This window comes from Cavia porcellus, unplaced genomic scaffold (genome assembly GCF_034190915.1).
Source record: "Cavia porcellus strain 051 isolate PalLab524CR breed Dunkin Hartley unplaced genomic scaffold, mCavPor4.1 scaffold_12, whole genome shotgun sequence".
In the NCBI taxonomy this organism is placed as follows: domain Eukaryota; kingdom Metazoa; phylum Chordata; class Mammalia; order Rodentia; family Caviidae; genus Cavia; species Cavia porcellus.
The window spans coordinates 21,297,226-21,310,573 of NW_026947495.1; the positions used below are offsets into that span (position 1 = coordinate 21,297,226).

At 35.3% G+C, this 13,348-nt stretch overlaps 1 protein-coding gene and 1 non-coding gene across 4 annotated transcripts in view; both read right to left on the bottom strand.

The window, feature by feature from the left end:
- The window catches only part of Dpp10 (dipeptidyl peptidase like 10), a 1,298,333-nt gene that overhangs the window by 397,263 nt on the left and 887,722 nt on the right, over positions 1-13,348 (bottom strand). The gene's annotated exons all lie outside the window — the stretch shown is intronic.
- On the bottom strand, positions 9,274-9,416 carry LOC111754188 (small nucleolar RNA SNORA38). The gene has a single exon (XR_002788901.1). It is a non-coding gene; the product is annotated as a small nucleolar RNA SNORA38 (small nucleolar RNA).

Consider the following 13,348-nt stretch of genomic DNA (forward strand, 5'->3'; position numbering starts at 1 on the left):
TACCAGTCTTGGCTTCCCTTGGGAAGGACTACATTGGGTGCTAGACTCCAAATGATGTGTGTTATGGCCTGAGAGAAAAATTTTCTGCATTTTCCTCATGTCCAAAGACAGGCTGAGACAAAGATTAAGCACAGTGCACTGATTAATATGACAGAAGAAATTTCAAAGAAGTCAAAGTTGAAGTAGTGGCATGTTGTTGTTGGGGGCTTTTAGCCAGATTTATGTTGTGAATCAAGAGCAAAGAGCCCTATAATATGATTTAAAGCATTGTGAGTTTGGCTAGAAAGCTGTGAACTGAGCTGAGACCTCGACAGCTGAGAAGGAACAGAGAAATAAAAAAGATGGCCTGGGGGCATCATGAGAGGCAGTGGTTTGCCACATTTTGCCACTCCAAACTGAAAAATTGAAAAACTTTGCCTGGAAAAGAAAGCTGCAGTGCACCATGTTCAATGGCAGAGGAGGTCACTGAGGTTTCAAAATGGTAGTGGCCACATCATTTTACAGAATGGTTGGTTTCTACCTCACAATCAGGTTCAGAGTGCTCAGCAGTCCAAGCACTCAACTCCTACAGCTCAGAGAGAGAAAAGCTTGTTCAAGCTGGCAACAGACCTTGGCAATATCCATGTGGTGCTGACTTTAGACTCACAGAGAATCTTGAGTTCTGAGTTTAAAAAGACTTTCAACTCAATTTCAGAAGGCCTGGGAGGCCAAGGATTGTGTCCCTGAGAGGGCAGTGTGTGAAGCTGTGAGTATGAAGCCAAAGGTACATTGAGAAACCCATAAACTTACAAAAGCAAGGAACATGGATAATCTAAGTGAAGCTGAAAGGATTAGCAGAGAAGGCCTAACAGAAAAATTGTGGGATCTAAAACCCCTGGATGTGCCACTGGGGTGGAATCACTCAAGTCTTTTGGAGCTCACAACCAGGTTGCTTCAGATGCTAAATGTGGAACTCCAGAATTTAATGCTTGTCCTGTTGGATTTTGGACTTCCTCTGATCTCATTCCTTTGTGTCCCTCTTTGTACCCTTTGCAGTGGTAATGTTTACCATATGCCACTGAATATTGGAAATGTTTGTTTTCATATGTACAGGTGCTTATAGTTAAGAGTTTGCCTTAGATCTCAGAGCACACTTGGGACTTAAGCTTTTCAGCAATGCTGAACTCTAAGGACTTTTACAACAGAAAATTAGTGTGACAAGTGGAGACACTGTGGTGACCATTCATGATCATTTATTTAGAATCCTTTAGAACTTGTTTGTGCAAAGAGTTTGGGAAGGTATGATGATGTTGTCTAAAGCACCTCTAGAATGCTACAAGCCAAACATAATGAGAGATTCTATGTGGTACTCAAGAATACCAGAATGCTGGCAAGAATGGAGGCATTCTTCTGGAGATTTCAAATGAGAATAATATTCATTTGAGAGTTTGAATAAAGAATTTGTGTGCTACATCTTGGCAGAATATTTGCCTTCATTTCGCTCATTTCCTTGACTTTCTAAGAAGCTGAGATTAATAACAATGAACTAATAATCAGCCACAAGAAACTTCAAGGTAGCTTACATGTCGAGGCTGTAGTACGGGTACTGATTCCAATATGAATCAGGAGAGAAACCAAAGTAGCAAAGACGAGTTATTTGAAAATTTTGAGGCAAAAAGAAATTTCCTACAAATTTGGAGCAAAGGAGAGCACGGTTGCTGAAAAAGCATAACATAACAGTTCAAAGTACTTTGTACAGTATCATGAAAAAAGATGCCTTGAAGATGTACACAACATCAGCAAGACCTAATCCATCACAGGCTCAAGAGCGAAGAGCTACACATTTTTAATTTCAAAAGAGAGTCCCTAGGGTACGTGATAATTTGGGACCACAGAAGGAAGTACATCCTCAAGTTTACCCAGTTATTAAAGCACTCAGAAGATGCTACAGCTATTATCTGAGAACTACTCACTATTCAGTTTGAATGACTACAGCAACATTCATATGATGGTGGTTTTGTAAGCATGAAGAATGCAATCATTTGGTCACAAAGACTTCCACTCAGATTTCAGAAGAAATTCTGGAAAGCTACACAAAATGTGTAATGTGTCACAGTTGCATACAAGGACTCCATGTGAACTTTTGATACAGATGCCAAAAATCCAGTGGAAGGCACAGAAAGTTGTAGATGCCAGGGTTGAGGTTCAGATCTAAAATGTCCCCTACATGTCTCAGTTCAGAGATGGGGACCATCTCCTCCCTTCATCCTCTGCTTCCTGGCCATCATGTGGTGGAATGGTGGACCAGTCTGCCACAATCTCATTCTGCTATGCTGCTTCTCCCTTTGAGCCAACTGATTATGTATGACAAACATGGAAACTAACAACCAAAGTAAATTCTTTTAAGTATCAAGTTGTTATATACTCGTGGTTCCACAGAGGTAAACTGAAACAGTTATTTAGCTGGTTTTATTTCTTGAAATAATTATTTGAAGAGTTTTCCTTTCTGCTCTTTAGCTTTGTTGATCTAAGCAACTCTTCCTTCTACCCATGATAATTTTTGTTTTGTATCAATAAGGCTATTGATAAGCACACTTCTTATATCAAATAATTTTGTGAGTAAAATTCTTTTATTGTATTTATCTTATCTAAACTCATCTGTTATTAAACAAAGCACTTCATGGTCAAGATAATATCACATTTCTGTTGTCAGTGAATTCAGAGATAAACAATGGAAAATAGAGTAATTTCATTAACTCTGATCAACTCTAAGTACACCACTGCTTGTATGTGATATTACACACATACCACATGTATATTACCACATACAACATTCTGATTAAATATAACATACTAATACACTATTATGTATTAGTATAAAAAGTACGTGAAGAGTATATTATAACATGCATTATATTGATATCAATATTATACCATATACATAATGTGTAATTATGTAGTTCATGCTGTAGCGCTCATATGAAATAAGCGTCTAACAAATCTCAAATCATCAATAAATATAAACATAACTAAGAGACATATAATATGATATACGAAAGAGTCCTGTGGTTAACTAGATTATATATATATATAATATCTAGATTATCTATACTATACATACTATATATTATCTAAGTTATATATACTACATATATAATACACATATTATGTAGGATGTATATTGCACATATTTTCTCACCACCAACCTTATTGATCATCAAAATCACTTGGGTTACTATTTTATATTTGATATTCTTGGAATCAGATATAGATGTATCAATATCTTATCTTCACTGATATTGTCTAAGAAACTGTATTTTCAAGTGTTTTTGATGATTAGTGGGATTTATAAAACATAGATGATACACATCATGCTTAAGAATTAATATGAATTGCAAAAATATGATAATTTCTTTACCAATGATTCAGCGAAGAGAGAGAAGACTGGAAAATTTTGGAGATAAATTTAAAAAATCCGAGTTCACTTCAAGAGTACAGAATGCAATTTGAGATTAAATTAGGAGCATGTTAATTAAATTTAGAAATTAATAAGCAAGACAATGTTATATATGTGCCAGCTTTGGAAAGAAATAATAATCACCGAGATCTCAGTGATGATAGAAGGCCAGCCCTACAGGAACTTAATAGAGACAATATATATATGGAAATAAGACTAGGTCATAACAAGTATGCTCTATTTACTGATATCCATTGTGACCCAATTCTCTAGACCAAAATTATACCGTGTGTGTGTGTGTGTGTGTGTGTGTGTGTGTGTGTGTGTGAAACTGACCTTAGTTTTTTCAACCCATTTATAAGGTTTTCAAAATTCATCACAACTCCTAAGACTTTCACAAAGCAAATTCCTTTCCTTGTCTTCCTAACCTCTGTCTCCTCCAGGGTGTAAGCAAATGTTGCAGCAATCGTGCACTTCCATGACAATAGCCCCACAAAGGTGCAGTCCTTCTCAGATCTGTCAGATATGTGATCCTAGATTGCATTCGATTGTAATAAAGCTACTGTCAAAAAACCATTGTGCCTTTCTTTCAGAAGATGCTCCTGCCCTGTTGACTCACATAAGCAGAACAAAGATTTAGTTCTGTGGAATATTCTGCGCAGAATAGAATGCTGGGTGCAGAGAAGGTGACCAAAACAAACCTGCTTATAGTTCACTCTAATTGCAGACATATTTCAGTAGCACATCAGATGAAGGTCACTATCCTAATCCTTCAAAAATCTATGTGCTAGGAAAATTAGTTTCTGCACATCTGTCAGGTGATAGAGACCCTTCCATATACAATCATGCAGAGAAGTTCTTAAAATTTGAAGATCTGAAGATACTGAAATAAAAATTACAAGGTTTCATTGGCCTATTAAGATAATCTGTATCCATCGTTCAGCCTCCATTTAAAAACTACCACCTGTTTCATGCAGAGAAGCCACTAGAGTTTGAGTAAACAAGGTATCAAGGGGAGGATGACACTCTCCACGAGGACCATTAGGACAGGATAGAACAGAAAGACAACAGGGTGAAAAATATCTAATAAAAAATAAACAACCCTAACTGAGTCCAGAAACATGGACACATGTCTTTTCAAGTAAAGAACAGGGGCTCACTTGGGGGAGAGAAAGCTATGTGAACAAGGATTTAGCTCTGTTTTTTTAAATAGGGCAGGTACTCTTTTTCTTTCCTGCATAATCTTTGGCCATCATTCATCTTTATTTTGACTCATCCTTTCCTTCAAGGACATCCTTGGTAGTCATCTCAAAGAGGAACATCTGTTTACATCTGAAGAACAAAAGGACACTTCTTCAGAATTTACTACTTCTAGGTAAGTCCATTATAGCAACAAGGAAGTAATAAAATAGCAAAACGCCATAGTGATCAAGTACTACTTATTATCCAGGGCTCTAATTCCAATCTCGTCCCTAATCTTTTTAGTTACAACTTTTATAAGATATTGTATTTTGTTCAACAATATCCACGAGCCCAGTGAAGATTTAAAAAATAAGCACCATCGTGAATGTCATACAGTTGATCAAGAATGTGACATGAATAAAACTTTGATAGCCAGAGCTGTTAAAACACTTTAACAGAGAGTGAGACTCAATCTTCAATCTGTGTTCTTTGTTGTTAATCAGACAGTACCTCAAAATATTTCATACAATAGAATTTTTTAAATTTTGAAATTACCTCCAAAGAGTTTTTTTTCTGCTAAAAACATCATTTTGTTTACTGTTTTTTACAGTAAAGTATAAAAGTTACTTTGAATATTTGAAATCGATGGTAAACTCAATCACTTGGGAAAAATTTTAAAACCTTAAATATAAGTGGGACACATTTCCAAATATTGTAATGGTTTAAAAGTATGTAAAATGGGAAATCACTGCTTGGTAAATGTATTATATTTCCACCCACATTGTTGAGCACTTTAAGAGGAGAAAAAAAAAAATGATGTTTTCTAAAAATGCAGAAAATTTATACAGTCTCGCTACAGTGTATAGTGAGTTTGGTAAGAGCAAAAACATCATGTTTATAAATAAACTATTCCTCTAGAAAGTAGTAAAAAAAAAATCTTAAACGCCTCAAGGGAACATTTAAATTGTTTTCAATATGCGTAGACTCTTAACTCCAGGAAGCCTCTGAAGACTAGTTAAGCAGCATTTCACATGGATCAGGATTGTAAAGTAAATCTGCAATTCACCAGGCCCTGACAGAAGACGCGCCTCTAGAATCTGGAGCTCAGTGGCACCAACCATGACCGCTATCCGTGGCTCCTTTCCACAGAACACACAAAACTGTTTGTCCCAAACTGGGGAAACTTCAAAGTATGGATTTCATCAAAATGCCTGATACTCTTCCTGATAGGTACTGACATATAAAATGCCAAGTCAAGTTCTCCCCCCACTTTAGAACTTGTCACACGCCCTCTTAATTAATAGGGAGAGTTTATTAGTACTTCTCTTTGTTCCACTGGGTGTTGTGTATGCTTATTGTTACCATTGTACTCGTATTTTACCCACACTCGAGGATTCCCGAAGATGTGAAATCAATTTGATTTACTCTGATATTCTCAGCACCTGATTCAGTGTGGTAAATAGTAAATGTTAAATGAAAAAGATGAAATTGACAGCATAATATGAACTAGTCTTTTAGAAGCTTGCTGAGGAAGGGCAAAATAATTTTCAAATTTTCAATTATAAATTAATTGGTTTAAAACTAAACTTATCAAGTTATTTTAATACTGTAAAATTTATTTTGTTTTGCTCTAGCCAATTATGTTTTCATTACTATCTGACTGATAAATTACATGACTATTATCACACACATATAGTATTAGTTTACAGAGTCCCTTAATATTTATGAATATTTCTTGTTTAAGAGGCCAAAGAAATTGAAAAATATGAACAAACAATTTTAAAATACAGTGCTCTACAATGCATAAAGTATTGTCTAAAGACATATGTCTCTACTTGATTGTTATAATCAGGCCCTCAAATTCAAGCCTCCAGAAACAAAACCTTATAAAACAGCAACATGAATTTGGATTCGAGCATTACAGCCATAGCTTATCAGTGTCACATATAGTTAAACGGATTTAAGCAACATGCTCATGTAGACACCTTTATCATTGAACAGGACAATTCTTTTGTTTTAGGAGCATAAACTAATAAATAAAGCCAGTAAAGTAATTGGAAGTAAAATACCCGTTGTGTTCACTTTATGAGTCCCTGTGGGGAGTTTAATATAAAAGGACTGCCATATATTAACCTGTTATTCTGTAGTGAAATAAAGAGAAGACATAATATTTAGTGAATACAAAATAAAAATGTGTGTGCTTACACAGGAGAGAGGCTCTAGCTAATGAAACTAACAACATCATGGAAGTGCAAACTTTATTCCCTTAATTTTAGTTGTGCTTTGGTTTTATATATGCACAGACATAAATGTATTTATTTATAAATTTACACACATACATACAAACAGCCAAATCAACCCTGTTTAAGCTTAAAAACTCATTTACTACATAAATGGCGAAAACCAATGAATTCCTTTTTATAGTTTTTGAATTGTATGTATATATATATATATATATATATATATATACACACACACATTTAAATTTAAATGGCAATTCTCAACATTGATTGCATTCATACATTTCCAGTGCTGTATCATGAGAATAGACAATATACTTATCCCATAGCCCATGGAGTACCTGTAAAATAAAACTGATTACATTAGAATCCAAAGAAAATATCAATGCATAAAATAACTATATAGACTGACTACTCCAATCATGACTTAATCTCATATTGAGGACTATCAACCATATAAACAAAAACTACGTATAATCTCTAATCTGTGAGACAGAAAATAGTGCCCCTTCCCTCAATAGGTAATGGGAGAATCTTTCCTGTTTAGTTTAGATTACAAGTCTTTGCTGGATCTCTATATTCTTTACCCTTAACTTTTTATTAGTATATTTTGGAGTACATTACATTTACATTGAGAATAGGTGCATGTACTTAGAGAATATGTACATGTACTTAACATACCTAGTTTTTTCTTATTTCTCTTCACTGAAGGATGCAATAAAATGACAGTATGGATCATAATATTCAAAGGATTCTCAGTCTCACCACCATTGCCACTTGTGCAAAATTATTTGCAGTATGAAGACCATCTTATGCATATTAAGATATGTTGCAGTATTTGTGGCAGCTAATCAACAGAACTCAGTAGCACCCCAATATTTGTGATGATAAAAAATGTTTTAATGTTCCATGTTTTCAAGAGACAAAATTGCCTGATAACTATTGATTTAAAAGACACAAAGATATACATACAGACACACAGACACAGACACAGACACGGACACACAAATATATATATATCTTTTAAACAAAGACATCCTTAAAGTAATTCAAGGAAGCCTCCCTTCATACAGAGAATGCCAGCAGGCTAGAGAGATAATGGATAATTCCTCTTTTAATCCAGAGAGTCTGTGTAGGCTGGCGAGACTGCCAGTGACACAAGTGCACCCTGGCTGGGTACACAGGATGAAAGGTGGAACCCACGGCCTGGGAAAGTCTGAAGCAGCAGTAATAACGCCAGCCAACAGCTGGTAAGTAAGGTGAATCATCATAGTACTTGGGAACAATGACACTCAGAATAGAATTACGGGGGACAGCCCCCCACTTTTTCCCATAAAGGGCTGGGGAGGACCACAGAAAACTAACCCCATTTCTGAAATCCAGAGTCAAGACCACACTCACAGCCAGCACAGACTTGGCTAGGGTACACAATTTTGGGATGTCTCTTAGATTTAATACAGAACTGTAGACACTAAAAGAATTTTACTACTTAATCCTTCACTGTCTGACTGGTTTTCCCCTTTTTATTCAGTTGGACGTATTTTTGTTTATCTCTTTGTTCAGTTTTGGTTTTGCTTTCCCTGTTCTATTTTGTCCTGTTTTGCTTTTCTTTTCATGTTTGTTTGATCTATAAATGTAGTTATTGTTGCTTCCTGTGTTTTTAGTGTAGTTTTCCTTTTTGGTCTCTTTCTTTCCTGACTTAGATAGCTAACCTTTCTTTTGGTTTACTTGTACACATTCTCTTCCTCCCTTTTGTCAACAACCTTGCTTGATTTTATAATAATTTCACGTGAGTAAAAATTTTCTCTTCTTAAGTTTTGCATCAGTGCTCCTAGGCTTTATCTTCCAACCCTTCTCTCTTGTGCTGTACAATTACCCAAAACTAGGATGATCACCCTTTACTTTCCAGTCTTGCTTCTACTAAATTTTACCTAAATTCAACTCTCTGTCCCATACCATATTCTGTTTATCCCTCTTCCACCATGCGATAGGGTAAAATCACTCCACTAAGTGGAAAAGATCATTGCATACACATTACTGATATACGTTGGCTTCTGTTATGTAACTGTAGAACTTGCTCTTATGGTTAAAGGCATGACGCTAATAGCTACCACAATTTGTAAGTAGCCCGTCTATCATTCCACAATGACATATGTGCACCCATGTTTATTGCAGAACAATATGTAATAGCTACATCTTGGAAACAACTTAAATGCCCGTCAACTGCAGAATGGGTGAAAAAAACATGGTATTTTCCCCCCTACACATATGACTGGTAAAAGTAGTGGCGACAGAGTGAGATTACAGTGAGACCAAGGGACAGGGATGAGGAGAGCAGAACCAAAGTTCCGCAGGCAATGCAGTGAGAGATTCAGACGTAAAGGTGTCAAAGAGCTGGTTTCAGTATTTTTTCTTTCATGTAGGACAGCTGATCTTGAGCCTGCGGGAGCAAGCTGGCCCCAGATCTCTCCAAATCCTCATTTCTTTGCCCCCAGTTTTTATTTGTCCACAGGATGTAGTATTTTTATATAATGGAACGTTACTAAAATGGAGCGGGGTTTTTTTTTGTTGTTGTTGTCGTTGTTTTTTTTTTTTTCTTTTTTTTTGTACCAGGGATTGAACTCAGGACATTGCACTTACCAGATAGGCACTACTAAAAAGTTTTGCACAACAAAGAATCACCAGCATAACGAAAAGACAACCCACAGAATTGGAAAAAATTTGTAGCCAGTTGTCTCTCAGACAAAGGACTTATATTTAGAGCACATGAAGAATTACAAAAAGCGGCTCCCCAAATTCAAAGTTTTAATCCAAAAATGGACATGTGAGATGAATACACACTTCTCAGGTGAAGAAATACAAGTCACAAATAAATATATGAAAAAATGTTCAACATCATTTGTCATCTGAGAGACACAAATTAAAACAACACTGAGATTCAGTCTCCACCTGGAAAGAGTGGCTATCATCAATAAGTCAGCCAATAACAAACGCTGCTGGTTCTGTGGTCAAAAAAGAAACCTCCTTTGTTGGTGGGAGTACAGACTGATACAACCATTGTGGGAGTCATTGTGGAGATTCATCAGTCAATTAGGATTAGAGGTCCCTTTAGACCTAGCTATTTTCCATCTGGATATCTTCTCAAAGGAATTAAAAATATCATACCACATATGTGCACTCATATTTATAGTAACATAATTTGTATTAGTTAAATCTCAGAAATAAAACAATTTCCCATCAACTGAGAAAAGGATAAAAAAAGAGGTGATCATTTATATAATGGAGTACTACTCAGCTATAAAGAAGAATAAAGTAGCAACTTTTATAGGAAAATGGATGTAACTTGAGACCATACTCACAAGTGAAATAAATCAAACCAACGTGTATAAACATTGTATGGTGTCACTAATACAAGAAGATGAACATACAAATAAGACCCAAAATATATAACAGATGTTGTGAATTTGGAAGTTATTGTTCAAAAGAAAAGAGAAACTGTGATGGGGGAATATGGAAAGAAGAAAAAAGGAAAAAAAATATTTATAAACAAGATAGTTAAGACAGTTATGCAGCTTGTTTCACTTAGAGCATTGAAAAGAAAGCTTCATGCTAATATTGTTTATACAATATCTCATGCCCAAGTCTTGTACCCTGAGTAATTTCTCTGAAAATAATAGTAACAGTGTATTAATTATTGTTACTCTCATATTATCTTGCTTTTAAATTTTTTTCACTTTTTTTAAAAATAAAAAACAAGTAATTTCAAATTTACAAAGTTAAGTTTTAGTCAAACATTTTGTCTATTATTCAATAATAATCTGAAATAAAACAGAAAGGAATGGTCCCTCTATGCTACGCCTTCTAGCCTTTCTATGACCCAGAAGCAAGATAAGACTTAAATGACGTAAGTGGTTTGCTTGAAGTTCTTCACACAGCAAAAGCAGCTTAGAAAGTCTTTCTACTGAGATACGCACTTTTCATTGGTAGGAAGTCTTTAATTGTAAGCACTACACGCTGGATGAAAAACACATTTACATATATTTGTCCCTGGACTGGATATCTCCTGAGGGGCAGCCAATGATAGATTTCAGAGGGCAGAGGAACGGAGTGCAAATGTTGCTTGGATCATTTGAAATTTCTTGGTTGTTGTTCTCTGTCCATTTTTCTATTTGGAGCATGGGAAGTTGTAATTATTGTATTACATGATTTTTCTCAAAATTAAATTCATGTATTTCTTACTAAATTTTGAAAACAGATTATTTGTTTTAGTAGCAACAATTCAAACATTATTCTAATCAAATTCCAAATGTAAATTTATAGATAGCCTTCAGGAAGGAGGATTTAGTACAATAGTGTTCAAAATGAAGTTCACATGAATATTTTGGCAGCTATAAGTGTCTTCTTGTCCTATATTAAAATTCAGTTCCCAAGGAGGGAAAAAATAATATTGGGCTTGGCCTGGAAAGAAGGCATTTGGAGCAACTTGAGTTACAAAAACACTATGGCAACAAACCTAGTTAAACTACCAGAGTGTTAGCGGTAAGCAGTGAATATGATTATTACAATGGAAAGATCAAATCTTGTGAGGTGAGGATTTTGCTGTGATTTTCTATCAGTTTTAAATAACAGTCTTCTAGTCTAGTCTTAAAGGTGTCAAAAGCCCCCCTTTTTTGTCAATACCCTCTCAAGACACAGTGTGTGGCAGAATGGTAAAGGTAGTACCATTTCTACATTAACTACATTACTTCAGTGTTCAACTCCATTCATGCATCCATCTGTGTGCATTCTGTAGCCTTGCTAGATTCTGATCTTTGGGGCTCCTCAACAAACGATGTGTTTTTCCTCTCCTGCATTCAGTGAGTCCCCTGTAGTCATTGCCCTTCTGTTCCCTTGGCCCCTTGATTGGATTGTTTACTCTTTGGAGATGGCACCTGTGCCTAGCTTATTGCACTTACTTATTTATCCTTGACCTAGTGAGTTACATGGGCTTGTTCTGCAGCCCTGAGAAGCCTCTTATGACTGTCTGCTCAGGACATGTCATCTAGTGTTTATCATGTTGTCACTAGATGACTTTCCTTTTGCAAGATATTTGTTCTTAAATCACAGTATACTGGCATGGATAAAAACCCCAAGCAGGGGCTGGGGATTTAGCTCAGCGGCATAAGCTCCTGCCTTGCAAGCAGGCAGTCGTGAGTTCAATCCCTGGTACCGATAAAAACTAAAAAGACAATAAAATAAAATAAAATAAAATAAAAACCCCAAGCCTCACTTCTGATATAATTCAGTTTTTATTATCTTAAAAAAGTAGCATTGCATTTGCTTAACCATCTAATATTAATGTGCTCAGCAAGGTTCTAAATGCAGATTGGAACTTAATAAATGAGGGGGGAAATGTCTGCCATCTTACTTCAGTATATTTAAATGTTCAGAGTCACTTGCATCCAAGAAAAAATGAAAGTGTTTCATTTTTTAATAATACCTACTTGTCAAATATTAAGAAGGCAGGAGTTGAGTGAACAGTAAGACACAAAGACTTCTGCTCATCTACTATTTCAGGACACTCGCAATGTGCTGTCTCTGCTAAAGTCATACATGAAAATAACACCATTATTTAAAAAGTACTGCCGCAGTATTTCCATTAGAAACTTCAGTACAAAGCCAAAACCAGAGATTACCACTTTGGCTTTTCCTCTAAACACGTAAAAAGAATATTATTTCCTAACTTGTTTTTCCTAGAATATGTTGCTTTTTGTTTGTCTGTATTATTTAATCTATTCTAGTTTTAGCAAATAGCAGAGTTCTTCAAAATCTTGGACAATTTGACTAACACTTTTAAAAATCTACTTAAAGTAAAGCCATAAAGTTAATGTTAATTTTTCAAAATTAAATAATTTCACTTCCCCTCTTCTATACTCATAAATAAAATGCTATGTAGGTGTTTTACATTTGTGTGCTTCACAATTTTCCACATTAGTTTCATTCACAATATTACTAGGAAGAATTAAGGAATTTCCGACTGTATTAAAGTATGTGGAGTCCCAGAACATTTCTAATACTGGAGTCCCAATCATGTGGTCACTAATTTAAAGATTGCCTTTTTTCAGGCAATTAATTTTATCAATAGGTAGATTAGCTCATTAAAAAGCTTAAATCAGTCTTAAATATGCTTCTCTCAATTATAAGTCCTAATATATTTATTCCTTTAGTTCATTTTGCAGCAAATGATTTTTTGAAGAATTTGAAAAGGGATATCTCTTTTTCCCCCTTTCCCTTTATTTTATGAGGCCTATACAGCAAAATGCTTCCTTTGACTTTGTAATAAGTCATATGCATATTACTGCCCTTCAAGAAATACTCTTCTCAACATGCTTCAGGTTGTTTATAAATGTTTTTATGCAAAGAAAACAAGACAGAGTAGAGCAGCACATGTAAAAAATTTCCCAGAGAGCAGATGAGAGTGCAGTAATCTTAAGACTTCATATGACTGTCA